The following is a 14,287-nucleotide window of genomic DNA, read 5'->3' as shown; positions in this document are numbered from 1 at the left end:
CCATGAGTCAGACATGACTGAGTGACTAATACTTTAATTTTGTTTCTGAGGAAAAAATGTAGGGATCATATATACCTTTTTTGTACCTTTGCTTTTTTCCTTAAGTGAATTTTAAATGTTGGGTCATAACATTTTCTTTTTAATACTTTGTACTTTTTAAGAACTATCATACACGTTATTAAGCCTTATCTTCACAACAGCCTAAAAGAGGTTTAGGTAAGGAAACTGAAGCAGAGATTTATGCCAGAAGTTACCATTTTGAAACCTAGGATTTAGGACTTTTAAATTTCTAGCTTATTGCTATTTTACATTTACCTTACACACACCTTTGTATTGGTTTGATAAGGCTGCCTAAACAAACAGTCATACAATGAATGGCTTAAACAACAGAAATTTCTGGTCTCACAGTTCAAGAGGCTAAAAGTCCAAAATCGTAGTGTTGGCAGGATTAGTTTCTTCTGGGGGCTATGAGGGAGTAGCCTGGCCAGACCTCTTTCCATCCTCTCCCTGTGGTTCTTTACATCATCTTCCCTCTAAGCAGGTCTTTCTCCAAATTTCTTCTTTTTATGAGGACACCAGTCATATTGGATTGGAGGCCCACCCTATTCCAATATGACCTCATCCTAACAAATTTCGTCTATAACACCCATGTTTCCAAATAAGGTCACACTGAGGTACTGGGGGCTAGTATTCTAACAAATCTTTTTTGGGTGGGGCCTGTTTAACCAGTAACACTTAAACCTTTTAGTAAAAGAAGCCTGACTGGAGGTCAGGACTCTTTTTTTTTTTTTTTTTTATTCCAGTAGCTTAAGCTTAATAGAAACTCATTTGATCTTCACTGTTAACTCTCAGATGAAATTAATTTAATGCCAGTGGAAGGCACTTTTGACAGAACTCTCCCTATTCTGGTTCTTAGAGCTATAAAGTTATCTAATGAGTAGTTTGCGGAAATACCCCTATATATAATTTTATTTCCCTGGAATTTTCTCATGTTAGAATACACAAAGTTAACTGAGAACCAAGCACTTCTCTTGGGGCAAATCTCTAAAGTAAATCTATCTGTCACTTCATGCTCCAGCTGTTCTCTTGTGCATCTATATGGCCCTAGTTCCCTGGAGGACTTAGGCAGGTGATAGAAGAGTCTCTGAAGGAAATCAGGTTAATCAGACTATCAAGCAGCTAGTTGGTTTCTTTTTTTTTTTTTTAAGATTATTCCATAAATAAATGGTGAGAAGACTTCTTGAACAGTAAGATTTAGAGGGAGACAAGTAGCTCGTTAGTGTTATTTAGATAAAACCCCAATTAACTAAACCTGGTAACTGACCTGTTTAGCTTGATAACACCCTCACCCCCACCACCACTGTATCATGCTTTAAAGGGAAGAAGTAATACTGTTCTGGGCCACTAGACATTTTACTGGATTGCCTTCATCTTGCAGGTATCATCATCATCACTCTTAGGATTGCCAGTGATTAATAGTGAAGACAATTTTAATTTTGAGGCATTGCAAAGTTTTTGGTTACATACAGGTTGGCTTTTTGTGCTTATTAAAGCTGGAAAGTAAACAAGTGTCTGTTAGCACAATTTCTTTCTTTTAACTTAGGCTAAACCCAAAAATGCTAGATTAGATCCACACACTTGAGTTCTTGCCCTGATTCAGTTCCCAGCTGACTGAATAACCTTGGGCAAGTTACTTCACCTTTCTCAGCTTCCTTTCGTATTTGCAAAATGAGAGATCTGCACATTCAGATGAGAAACTTTATTATTCTGTGAAGTAATTTGTATACTTACTATACTTAAGGTTTACTACAGGATGTAAAGAAGGGTAAGAAATGTTCCTTGTCTTTCAGAGAGGTTACAGTATAGCTAGAAAACTATGATACATGAAAGGCTAAATGGCAGCATAAAGTAATAATATAAGCCAAAAATGTAATAGATGTTATGAGTGATAATGGATCATAAGTACTATGAGTTCTGAGATGGGTAAGATAGATAACTGTAGGGTGGAAACATCGAAAATAACTGCACAGGATTAGGGGTTGAACTAATTTCAGGAAGCTGTGTTGACTTTGCATGCTGCTGCTGCTAAGTCGCTTCAGTTGTGACTCTGTGCAACCCCATAGACGGCAGCCCACCAGGCTCCCCCGTCCCTGGGATTCTCCAGGCAAGAACACTGGAGTAGGTTGCCATTTCCTTCTCCAATGCATGAAAGTGAAAAGTGAAAGTGTATAGATGAAAGGAAAAGCACAGAGGTTATTGCTGTTGTTTAGTTGCCCAGTCAGGTCCGACTCTTCTTGTCTCCATGGACTACAGCACGCCAGGCCTTCCTGTCCCTCACCATCGTCCAGAGTTCGCCCAGGTTCATGTCCATTGCATCAGTGATGCCATCCAGCCATCTTATCTTCTGACTCCCTTTTCTCCTTCTGCCTTCAATCTTTCCCAGCATCAGGATCTTTTCCGATGAATTGAGTGTTGACATGAGGTGACCAAAATATTGGAGCTTCAGCATCAGTCCTTCCAATGAATTTTCAGGGTAGATTTACTGGTTTGATCTCCTTGTTGTTCAAGGGACTCTCAAGAGTCTTCTCCAGAACCACAGTTTGAAGACATCAGTTCTTCGGTGCTCTGCCTTCTTAACGGTCCAGCTCTCACAACCGTACGTGACTATGATGTTTAGGTTAGTCATAGCTTTCCTGCCGAGAAGCAATCATCTTCTAATTTCATGGCTGTGTCCACCGTCTGCAGTGATTTTAGAGCCTAAAAAGAGGAAATCTGTCACTACTTCCACCTTTTCCCCTTCTATTACAAATCCAAAAAGACGATGCTGTGAAAGTGCTGCACTCAGTATACCAGCAAATTTGGAAAACTCAGCATTGGCCACAGGCCTGGAAAAGGTCAGTTTCATTCCAATCCCAAAGAAAGGCAATGCCAAAGAATGCTGAAACTACAGTTGCACTCATCTCACACGCTAGTGAAGTAATGCTCAAAATTCTCGAAGCCAGGCTTCAACAGTACATGAACTGTGAACTTTCACACGTTCAAGCTGGATTTAGAAAAAGGCAGAGGAACCAGAGATCAAATTGCCAACATCCCATTGGATCATCGAAAAAGCAAGAGTGTTCCAGAAAAGCATCTACTTCTGTTTTATTGACTATGCCAAAGCCTTTGACTGTGTGTATCACAATAAACTGTGGAAAATTCTGAAAGAGATGGAAATACCAGACCACCTTACCTCTCTCCTGAGAAATCTGTATGCAGGTCAAGATCAACAGTTAGAACTGGACATGGAACAACAGACCAGTTCCAAATAGAGAAAGGAGTACCTCAAGGCTGTATATTGTCACCCTGCTTATTTAACTTATGTGCAGAATACACCATGTGAGATGCTGGGCTGGATGAAGCACAAGCTGGAATCAAGATTGCCAGAAGAAATGTAATAACCTCAGATATGCAGATGATACCACCCTTATGGCAGAAAGTGAAGAAGAACTAAAGAGCCTCTTGATGAAAGTGAAAGAGGACAGTGAAAAAGTTGGCTTAAACTCAACATTCAGAAAACGAAGATCATGGCATCTGGTCACGTCACTCCATGGTAAATAGACAGCGAAACAATGGAAACAGTGAGAGACTATTTTTTTGGGCTCCAAAATTACTGCAGATGATAACTGCAGCAATGGAATTAAAAGACTCCTTGGAAGAAAAGCTATGACCAACCTAGACAGCATATTAAAAAGTAGAGACATTACTTTGATGGCAAAGGTCCATCTAGTCAAAGCTATAGTTTTTCCAGTAGTCATGTATGGATGTGAGAGTTGGACTATAAAGAAAGCCGAGCGCCGAAGAATTGATGCTTTTGAACTGTGGTGTTGGAGAAGACTCTTGAGAGTCCCTTGGACTGCAAGGAGACGCAATTAGTCAATCCTAAAATAAATCAGTCCTAAATATTCATTGGAAGGACTGATGCTGAAGCTGAAACTCCAATACTTTGGCCACCTGATGCAAAGAACTGACCTATTGGAAAAGACCCTGATGCTGGGAAAGATTGAAGGCAGCGGGGAGAAGGTGAACGACAGAGGATGAGATGGTTGGATGGCATCACCGACTCAATGGACATGAGTTTGAGTAAGCTCCAGGAGTTGGTGATGGACAAGGAGACCTGGTGTGCTACAGTTCATGGGGTTGCAAAGAGTTGGACACAACTGAGTGCCTGAACTGAACTGGTAGGGCTGGATGCCATGATCTTTTACTTTTTTTAAATATTTAATTTAAGCTGGCTTTTTCACTTTACATCTTCAACCTCATCAATAGGTTCTTTAGTTTCTCTTTGCTTTCTGGCATTAGAGTGGTATCATCTGCATATCTCAGGTTGTTGATGTTCCTCCCACTAATCTTGATTCTAGCTTGTAATGTATCCAGCCTGGAATTTCTTGTGATGTGCTCAGAGTATAAGTTAATTAAACATCGAAACATTAAATACCCAGTCCTTTCTCAATCCTGAACCATTCAGTTGTTCCATACAGGGTTCTAACTGTTGCTTCTTGACCCACATGCAGGTTTCTCAGGAGACAGGTAAGATGGTCTGGTATTCCCATCTCTTTAAGAGTTTTCCACACTTGTTATGATCCACACAGTCAAAAGGCTTTAGCATAGTTGATGAAACAGAGGTTGATGTTTTTCTGGAATTCCGTTGCTTTCTCTATGATGCAGTGAATGTTGGCAATTTGATCTCTGGTTCCTCTGCCATTTCTAAACCCAACTTGGATGTCTAGAGTTTCTTGGTTCACGTAATGGGGAAGCCTAGCATGCAAGATTTTAAAGCACGATCTTACTAGTATCATAGATGAATGCAATTGTCCAGTGGTTTGAACATTCTTTAGTACTGCCCTTCTTGGGAATTGGGATAAGGATTGACCTTTTCCAGTCCTGTGTCCACTGCTGGGTCTTCTAGATTTGTTGACATGTTGACTGAAGCACTTTGATAGCATCATCTTTTAAAGTTTTAAATAACTTTACTGGAATTCCATTGCATCCACTAGCTTTATTGACAGCAGTGCTTCCTAAGGCCCACTTGACTTCACCCTCCAGAATGTCTGGCTTTGGGCAACTGACCACACCATCGTGGTTATCTGGTTCATTAAGGTCTTTTTTGTACAGTTCTGTGTATTCTTTCCATCTCTTCTTGACATCTGCCCCTTCGCCATGACAAGGCAGTGATCTGTGAAAGGGAAAGGGCAGAGGAGTACCCAGCAAAGCGGTAGAGACCAGAGCCATAAGTAATCTTTGTTTAAATTAAGGAAGGTTGCTTATAAAGTACAGCACATACTAATCATGGGTGTATTTGGTCACCTACATGTCCAGATTGGAATGTCCTACCACTTTTTAAAAAAATTATTTTTAATTGGAGAATAATTGCTTTAAAATATTGTGATGGTTTCTGCATACAACAGTGTGACTCAGCCATAAGCATATGTGTCCCCTCCCTCTTGCACCTCCCACCCACCCCCAGTCTATCCCACCCGGCTAGGTCATCACAGAACACCTGACTGCTGGTGTCATACAGCAGCTTCTCACTAGCTATCTGGTTTACACATGGTAATATATATGTCTCAGTGCTATATTCTCAATTCATCACACCCTCTCCTTCCCCTGCTGTGTCCAGAAATCTGTCCTCTACATCTGCATCTTTGTTCCTTAAGTTTTACTTGATAAAAAGTATTTATGGTCAAATAATTTAAAGATTTTCCTGGTAGTTTTTCAGTATAAAAGTCAGGAATAAAATGAGAGAACTGAAAGAAGGCTTGGTTTAGAAGAATTCTAAAGTTCAGGGCAAAAATTCTAAGTAATTGGTATTGCACAGTGGTTGATTCAGTTCAGTTCAGTGGCTCAGTCGTGTCCGACTCTTTGCAACCCCATGGACTGCAGCATGCCAGGCCTCCCTGTCCATCACCAACTCCTGGAGTTTACTCAAACCCATGTCCATTGAGTCGGTGATGCCATCCAACCATCTCATCCTCTGTCATCCCCTTCTCGTCCCACCTTCAGTCTTTCCCAGCATCAAGGTCTTTTCCAATGAGTCAGTCCTTCACATCAGGTGGCCAAAGTATTGGAGCTTCAGCTTCAGCATCAGTCCTTCCAATGAAAATTCAGGACTGATTTATTTTAGGATTGACTGGTTTGATTTCCTTGAAGCCCAGGGGACTCTCAAGAGTCTTCTCCAACACCACAGTTCAAGAGCATCAGTTCTTCTGCGCTCAGCTTTCTTTATGGTCTTCTCACATCCATACATGACTACTGGAAAAACCATAGCTTTGACTCGATGGACCTTTGCCAGTTGATTAGTTGAATCTAATTAAGATACATTTAATTGTCTTAGTGTGTTTATGGCTTTTAAAATCTAAAGTAGATATGTAAGCACATTAAAAATTTTTGCTTAGAAAATCAGTTGATTATTTTAACTTTAGTTGTTTCTGGAAAATTGTGTAACATAAATTAATTTAAATTATACTTGTGACATTTAGTATTTTAAAGCACTTTTGTGAAGTAAATTTTTTTTAGTTTGCCACTTATAATTTCTTAAGGCACATCAGTTATTGTTATGTTTTCTGTTAATAGATTCTTCAAGAATTTTAACATATTAACTCTGTTTTAAAAGTACCATTGTTTTATGTGGAGATTAATAAGAAAATAATAGAAAGTGTGTTAAACATATTTCCAAATTTCTTTATCTCCCAGAGCACCAAGCACAAGAATGTTTACATTTTTATATACTCTGTGTTATCTGTTGGATGACTGTTAGAATGCATGTGTAAATGGATGAGTGGATAAATTGATATATTTAAATTTGTTTTATATACATATTTGTATGAATATACATATTTTCATTATAGATATATACATATTTGTTGCTACATATACATATTTGCTTTATATATAATAGATAATTTATATCTACATATAAAATATTTTGTTTTGAGTAATTTGGATGAGAGTTTTTCAAGGTGTGTATCATTGAAAATGTTCTCTAAGAAAAGGTCTCTATAGCCAAATAGATTTGGAAATGTGGCATATTAGGTTTGTGTCAAGAAATTGAGATTAGCACATTAAAGGTTCTAAGTGGTCCAGCAATAAAGAAACTTACTCAAGTTTAGCCCAACATTTCCAAAATTGTGTGTGTCTGTTTATGTGTTTATGCAAAATTTGGAAAACAGTAGGTTTATAATATAATGTAAGTGACAGAACTAAACAGATGGTAATATGGCAGGGAAATGGGAGCTGGTGATGGTATTTCTTAAGACTGGTAAGTAACTGAGAAAATATATGTAAGCTTACAGTTTTTATAGAAGTTCGTGAGTAGGATAGTGAAAACCTGCCACACCCTTCACAAATTGTAATCATGCCATCATTAATTATGTACCACAGTGCGAGGACCGAGAAAGGAGAACAGAAGAGCACCAGGTGACTAAGGGGAGTCACCAGCCCCCCACCGCAGTGCTTAGGTAGCCCGAGTCCCAGTGCTGCTCTGTGACCACAGTGGTCATGGGACCGTTTAACAGGGCTCAGATTGCATGGCTTTTTGCCTGGCTTAGGTATTCACTCAGCATCTCAGCTTCCAGGTTTCTGCTCGCGTGTCGAAGAAACTAAAGCAACAGGAAAGCTCCATTTGGCATTTATTCTGATATTTTAGGTAGTAGATATTTTCAGCTCTATCTCAGTACATTTATTATACATGAAAATAGAATAAATAAGGAAACAAAATGTAGAATTTGCCTGTGGGTACAAGGGAAACCTTAGCACTCAATTCCGGATCTGTAAATTTTAAAAAAAGTGTTTAAAATAAGCTGAAAGGTAATCTGAAGTAAGCTGACTTTATTAAACTCCTTTTTGAAGAGAAAGCATTAATAAGCATTAATAAATCCAGTGTTTTCTATTACTAGGAAAATAAACATGAAGACTTAGACTCAATGCTTAATAATTAAGTGAGAGAAGAATTGAATTTAAATAACAGAGTTTTAAAGTAATTTATTTTGACTTTTTCCCTGGGAAATATGTGTTGCATTTCCCTCTGGGCCTCTTCAGATAACCTAATCTGCTTCTCTAGTCCCACAGAATCACTAAATGAATGCTGAATTTTGTGTGTCCATCTGACGGACAATGCAGATAATGGTGGGGGCTGCTAGTGCTTGGGGAGTCCTCCTGGGCTGAAAGCACTGCATATGTCTTCTGAAGTCATGACTGAGCACGTGTTTTGTCATGGCTTAATATCTTCAAAATAATTTGTGTTCTCAAAGCTCACTTTTAAATCTAATTTTGAAACTTCTATTAAGTTATTTAATTAATTTTTAAAAAGCTAGGTAAACACCGAAGGTTCTTATAATTTAATGGGCAAACTGCTTTACCATTTAATCCTTAATTAAATATTGAACCATTTTAATAAAGTAGCCACCACACGAAGAATACGGAATAAGATACGTGGGGGGATAAAGGAGGGTGAAAGACAAAGATCCCTCATTAAAATGACCAGTTTGTCTTTTGTAGTAAACAGTGGAGACTGTGTGTAAATATCTGTTCTTATTCCTAGTTACTGGAGCTGGAGAATGTTAAGGTTTAGACATAGCATGAGAAGTCACATTTCTTACACTGTCCAGTAGTTCAGTTGAGATTTTAATGGCAGCTTGGAGTGGGTCACAGATCTCTTAGCAGGCTAAAGGCTGTGAAGATATTATGTAGCTGTTTAAGGGGACATAATGGAAAGAAGAGATCCAACCAGTCCATTCTGAAGGAGATCAGCCCTGGGATTTCTTTGGAAGGAATGATGCTAAAGCTGAAACTCCAGTACTTTGGCCACCTCATGCAAAGAGTTGAGTCATTGGAAAAGACTCTGATGCTGGGAGGGATTGGGGGCAGGAGGAGAAGGGGACGACAGAGGATGAGATGGCTGGATGGCATCACTGACTTGATGGACATGAGCCTGAGTGAACTCCGGGAGTTGGTGATGGACAGGGAGGCCTGGCGTGCTGCGATTCATGGGGTTGCAAAGAGTCGGACACGACTGAGCGACTGAACTAAACTGAATGGAAAGAGGCAAAAACTGGTTCTGATCTACCTTCCTATGTTGTTGCTGTTCAGTTGCTACATCATATTGGACTCTTTGCAACCCTATGGACTGCAGCACACGAGGCTTCCTTGTCTTTCACCCTCTCCCAGAGTTTGCTTAAACTCATGTCCATTGAGTCAGTGATGCCATCCAACCATCTCATCCTCTACCACTCACTTCTCTTCCTGCCCTCAATCGTTCCCAGCATCAGGGTCTTTGCTAATGAGTCAGCTCTTTGTATCAGGCGGCCAAAGTGTTGGAACATCAGCTTCAACATCAGTCCTTCCAATGAATATTCAGAATTGATTTCCTTTAGGGTTGACTGGTTTGATATCCTTGCAGTCTAAGGGACTCTCCAGAATCTTCTCTAGCACCACAATTCATAAACATCCATTCTTCAGTGCTCAGCCTTCTTTATAGCCACCTTATACATCTGTATATGACTACTGGAAAAACCATAGCTTTGACTATAAGGAACTTTGGTGGCTAAATGATGTCTCTGATTTTTAATACACTGTCTAGGTTTGTCATAGCTTTTCTTCCAAGGAGCAAGCATCTTTTAATTTCACGGCTAAAGTCACTATGCACAGTGATTTTGAAATCCAAGAAAATAAAACCTGTTACAGTTTCCATTTTTCCCCATCTCTTTGCCATGAAGTCATGGGACCGAATGCCGTGATCTTTTTGAATGTTTTTTGAATGTTGAGTTTTCAGCCACCTTTTTCACTGTCCTCTTTCACTTTCATCACAGGGCTTTTTAGTTCCTCTTCACTTTCTACTATAAGGGTGGTGTCATCTGCATATCTGAGGTTATTGATATTTCTCCCAGCAATCTTGATTCCAGCTTGTGCTTCATCCAGTCCTGCATTTCACATCATGTACTCTGCATTTAAAGGCTTCCCTGGTGGCTCAGATGGTAAAGCCTCTGCCTGCAGTGCGGGAGACCTGGGTTCGATCCCTGGGTTGGAAAGATCCCCTGGAGAAGGAAATGGCAACCCACTCCAGTACTCTTGCCTGGAAAATTCCATGGACTGAGAGGCTCCTCAGAGCCTGGTAGGCTACAGTCCATGGGGTCACAAAGAGTCGGACATGACTGAGCAACTTCACTTTCACTTTTCACTTTTATACACTGGAGAAGGAAATGGCAACCCACTCCAGTGTTCTTGCCTGGAGAATCCCAGGGATGGAGGAGCCTGGTGGGCTGCCGTCTATGGGGTCGCACAGAGTCGGACACGACTGAAGCAACTTAGCAGCAGCAGCAGCAGGTAGTATTCAGTATTTCTGTAGAGTCCTCCTCCTTTGATTTCTCTGTGAAATATTGTCCTCAGTGGCTCAGATGGTAAAAAATCTGCCTGCAGTGTGGAAGACCTGAGTTCAGTCCCTGGGTTGAGAAGATCCCCTGGAGGAGAGCATGGCAACCCACTCCAGTATTCTTGCTGGAGAATCCCCATGGACAGAGGAGCCTGGCGGGCTACAGTCCATGGGATCACAAAGAGTCAGACACGACTGAGCGACTAAGCACATTATCCCTCTGGCTTTTTCTGGCTTCACAGTTGGAGTTAGGAGGTGGAGGATGGGTAGACTCAAGAGCTGGGAGACCCAGGATATGAGCATTAGGAATCCTGGAATCCTGAACCTAGCTACCCCAGGTACTGTAACAGGGTTTCATTTAGGACTGCTTTCTCCTTTCTTTTATACTCATGATAGTCTGTGCCTTTACAGGGCCTCAGCTGAAGTTGCTGCTGGATTGGAGATAATCAGGCCAATTGAATTTATGACCATATTATTCTTCTATTTTGCTTTAGAAATCTTGAAGTCTTGCACAACTTGGAGGATTACATTTCTGGCTGTTAAAGTCCTGCTTGAAGGGAAAGGAATTATAGCACTTTCATAATGTGGTCAAGTTCATCTATTTATCAATATATTCTGAGTGTTTACCATAATAATAATAGCTACTGTTTTAACCATAATGTGCTAGACACTTTACATAGCTGATCTCTAACTGTCACAACCACCCCAAATGGTAATTTATTGGGCAGTTCAATTTTGCAGGCAAGATAGGATCTCTGAGAGATTTATGTTTGTTTTGTTGTAGTTCTCCTCATATGATAGTCTGTAATTCATTTTTTAAAACTTGTTTTTAAATCCTTTAGTTAGGATTCGGTATAATATTGGAGAGTAACAATAGGGGAAAAGTCCACTTATTTCTCGTCTTTTAAAACTCATCCTTATTTTTACTCATTTACATATTTTCATTTTTTTATGCATCCATTGTATTAATAATTTTTGGCCTCCTTTTTTGTATCTTGCTTAGAAGTAACCCAGTGAAATAGAAAGATGCTTGCTAAGACCAAGGATTTAATCTGTTTCCTTCATCTCCACTTTTCCCCCACTGCTTTTCATTCCTGTGAGTTAGGCATAGGCAGGGCGATGGCAGTTATTGCAGAGATCAGGATTATTGAGGGAGGGTAAAGGCTGTGATCGGAGAAGGCAATGGCACCCCACTCCAGTACCCCTGCCTGGAAAATCCCATGGACGGAGGAGCCTGGTGGGCTGCAGTCCATGGGGTCGCTAAGAGTCGGACACGACTGAGCGACTTCACTTTCACTTTTCACTTTCATGTATTGGAGAAGGAAATGGCAACCCACTCCAGTGTTCTTGCCTGGAGAATCCCAGGGACAGGGGAGCCTGGTGGGCTACCGTCTATGGGGTCGCACAGAGTCGGACACGACTGAAGTGACTTAGCAGCAGCAAAGGCTGTGATGCTAAGATAATAATTTTAACTCCCTGTCCTGCTGCCATCTTAGGCAAAACTAGTGGCACCAGAGAGCTGCCTGGAAGTTCTTAATGATTTTTTCAGTGGATTTTTTTTTTTTTCTTCATAATGTGGGAACTGAAGAATGGCCACCCAGAGTAGATGCACTGAGCATTCAGTAATTATGATCAGCACTCTACCTTACATTACACCTAACAGTTATTGATTTAGACTGTTGCGTATTTTTCCTGTTTTGATCTTGAATCTTTCTCAGTCTCAAACTAATACTTTACAATGTGTGATGAATAAGGACTTTGTAACTAACAAAAAGTTATGTTAGTTTAGTTAAACTAGTGAATACCAGTGTCGTTCAGTTCAGTTCAGTCGCTCAGTCGTGTCCAACTCTTTGTGACCCCATGAATCGCAGCACGCCAGGCCTCTCTGTCCATCACCAACTCCCAGAGTTCACTCAGACTCAACATCCATCGAGTCAGTGATGCCATCCAGCCATCTCATCCTCTGTCGTCCCCTTCTCCTCCTGCCCCCAATCCCTCCCAGCATCAGAGTCTTTTCCAATGAGTCAACTCTTTGCATGAGGTGGCCAAAGTATTGGAGTTTCAGCTTTAGCATAAGTTCTTCCGAAGAACACACAGGACTGATCTCCTTTAGGATGGACTGGTTGGATCTCCTTGCAGTCCAAGGGACTCTCAAGAGTCTTCTCCAACACCACAGTTCAAAAGCATCAATTCTTCAGCACTCAGCTTTCTTCACAGTCCAACTCTCACATCCATACATGACCACTGGAAAAACCATAGCCTTGACTAGATGGACCTTTGTTGGCAAAGTAATGTCTCTGCTTTTGAATATGCTATCTAGGTTGGTCATAACTTTTCCTTCCAAGGAGTAAGCATCTTTTAATTTCATGGCTGCAGTCACCATCTGCAGTGATTTTGGAGCCCCCCAAAATAAAGTCTGACACTGTTTCCACTGTTTCCCCATCTATTTCCCATGAAGTGATGGGACCAGATGCCGTGATCTTCGTTTTCTGAATGTTGAGTTTTAATCCAACTTTTTCACTCTTCTCTTTCACTTTCATCAAGAGGCATTTTAGTTCCTCTTCACTTTCTGCCATAAGGGTGGTGTCATCTGCATATCTGAGGTTATTGATATTTCTCCCGGCAATCTTGATTCCAGCTTGTGTGTCTTCCAGCCCAGCGCTTCTCATGATGTACTTGGCATATCATTCAGAGTACTTGTTAAATCAGAATTCTTTTGCTCAGTTAGCTTAAATTATGCAGTTCTTTTGCTTTATTAGGGGCTTCCCTCATAGCTCAATTGGTAAATAATCTGCCTGCAGTGCAGAAGACCCTGGTTCGATTCCTGGGTCAGGAAGATCTGCTGGAGAAGGGATAGGCTACCCACTCCAGTATTCTTGGGCTTCCCTTGTGGCTCAGCCTGCAATGCAGGAGACGTTGGGAAGATCCCCTGGAGAAGGGAAAGGCTACCCATTCGAGTATTCTGGCCTGGAGAATTCCATGGACTGTATAGTCCATGGGGTTGCAAACAGTCAGACACACTGAGGGGCTTTCACTTTTGCTTTGTTCCTTAAACTTCTTCCTGACAGACTAAAATTGTCAAATTTGTTGGACTCTACTGTCAACCGTTGACTAATTCCTTTTTTTTTTTTCAAGTTGCACAGTGGAGATTGGTGTTTGTTATTTTATCTGAACTTGGCGAAAGCATGCACAGATTAAATAAATGCCTTTTCTCTTTCCACTCCTCTTGCTATCCATCAATCCTTCCTTACTGCTGAAAATGAGTTATTTGTTTATAGGGTAATTTTTGTTGTACACTGTCTTACCTTTTTATTTTGAGCTATTTTGTGCCATTTATAAAAAATAAACTAGTATAAATTAAGAATTGTGGAAATAGGTGAAACATCTAGACAAAGGTGTTTATTAAATACCTGTAGTGTAGATGGCATCATATAGTATATTAGGCCACCTGTTTTACCATATACATATGAAGTGGAATAATTAAGTTTAATACACTAAAAACTTTTAAAATTAATTTTGATGATCTGCTTTTTAGGTTGGTATTTTATATTTAAAGTATTTTACTTCCTGTATATTTTCTTTGTAGTTCATTCATATTCTGTGTTAGTCATGGTTGACTATTTTATTTTAAAAATATTTTATTGGTGTATAATTGATTTGCAGTGTTGGGTTAGTTTCAGATATACATCAAAGTGAACCTGTTATACAAGTACATGTATCCACTCTTTTTAAGATTCTTTTCCCATATAGACCATTACAGAGTACTGAGTAGAATTCCCTGTGCTACACACTAGGTCATTATTAGTTATCTGTTTTATATATAGTACTATGTGTATGTTAAACCCTGTCTTACAATTTATACACCCTGGTTTCCCCCTGGTA

The 14,287-nt window shown here is 40.1% G+C and overlaps 1 protein-coding gene across 38 annotated transcripts in view; it reads left to right on the top strand.

Annotated features, from left to right (window-relative positions):
* Positions 1-14,287, top strand: part of SSBP2 (single stranded DNA binding protein 2) — a 311,630-nt gene that overhangs the window by 48,935 nt on the left and 248,408 nt on the right. For 2 of the 38 annotated variants that reach the window (XR_015168041.1, XR_015168034.1), the window contains exon 1: positions 1-14,287. This exon is cut by the window's left edge and continues 34,036 nt beyond it; it is cut by the window's right edge and continues 15,874 nt beyond it. The exons of the other annotated variants lie outside the window; for them this stretch is intronic. The gene's annotated coding sequence lies outside the window, so the exon portion shown is untranslated. 38 annotated transcript variants of the gene reach the window in all.

The sequence above is a fragment of the Bos grunniens genome, chromosome 7 (genome assembly GCF_055505025.1).
Source record: "Bos grunniens cultivar Pamir isolate PY7600 chromosome 7, Bosgru_T2T1.0, whole genome shotgun sequence".
Taxonomy (NCBI): Eukaryota; Metazoa; Chordata; class Mammalia; order Artiodactyla; family Bovidae; genus Bos; species Bos grunniens.
This window is presented reverse-complemented; position numbering and strand designations above follow the sequence as displayed.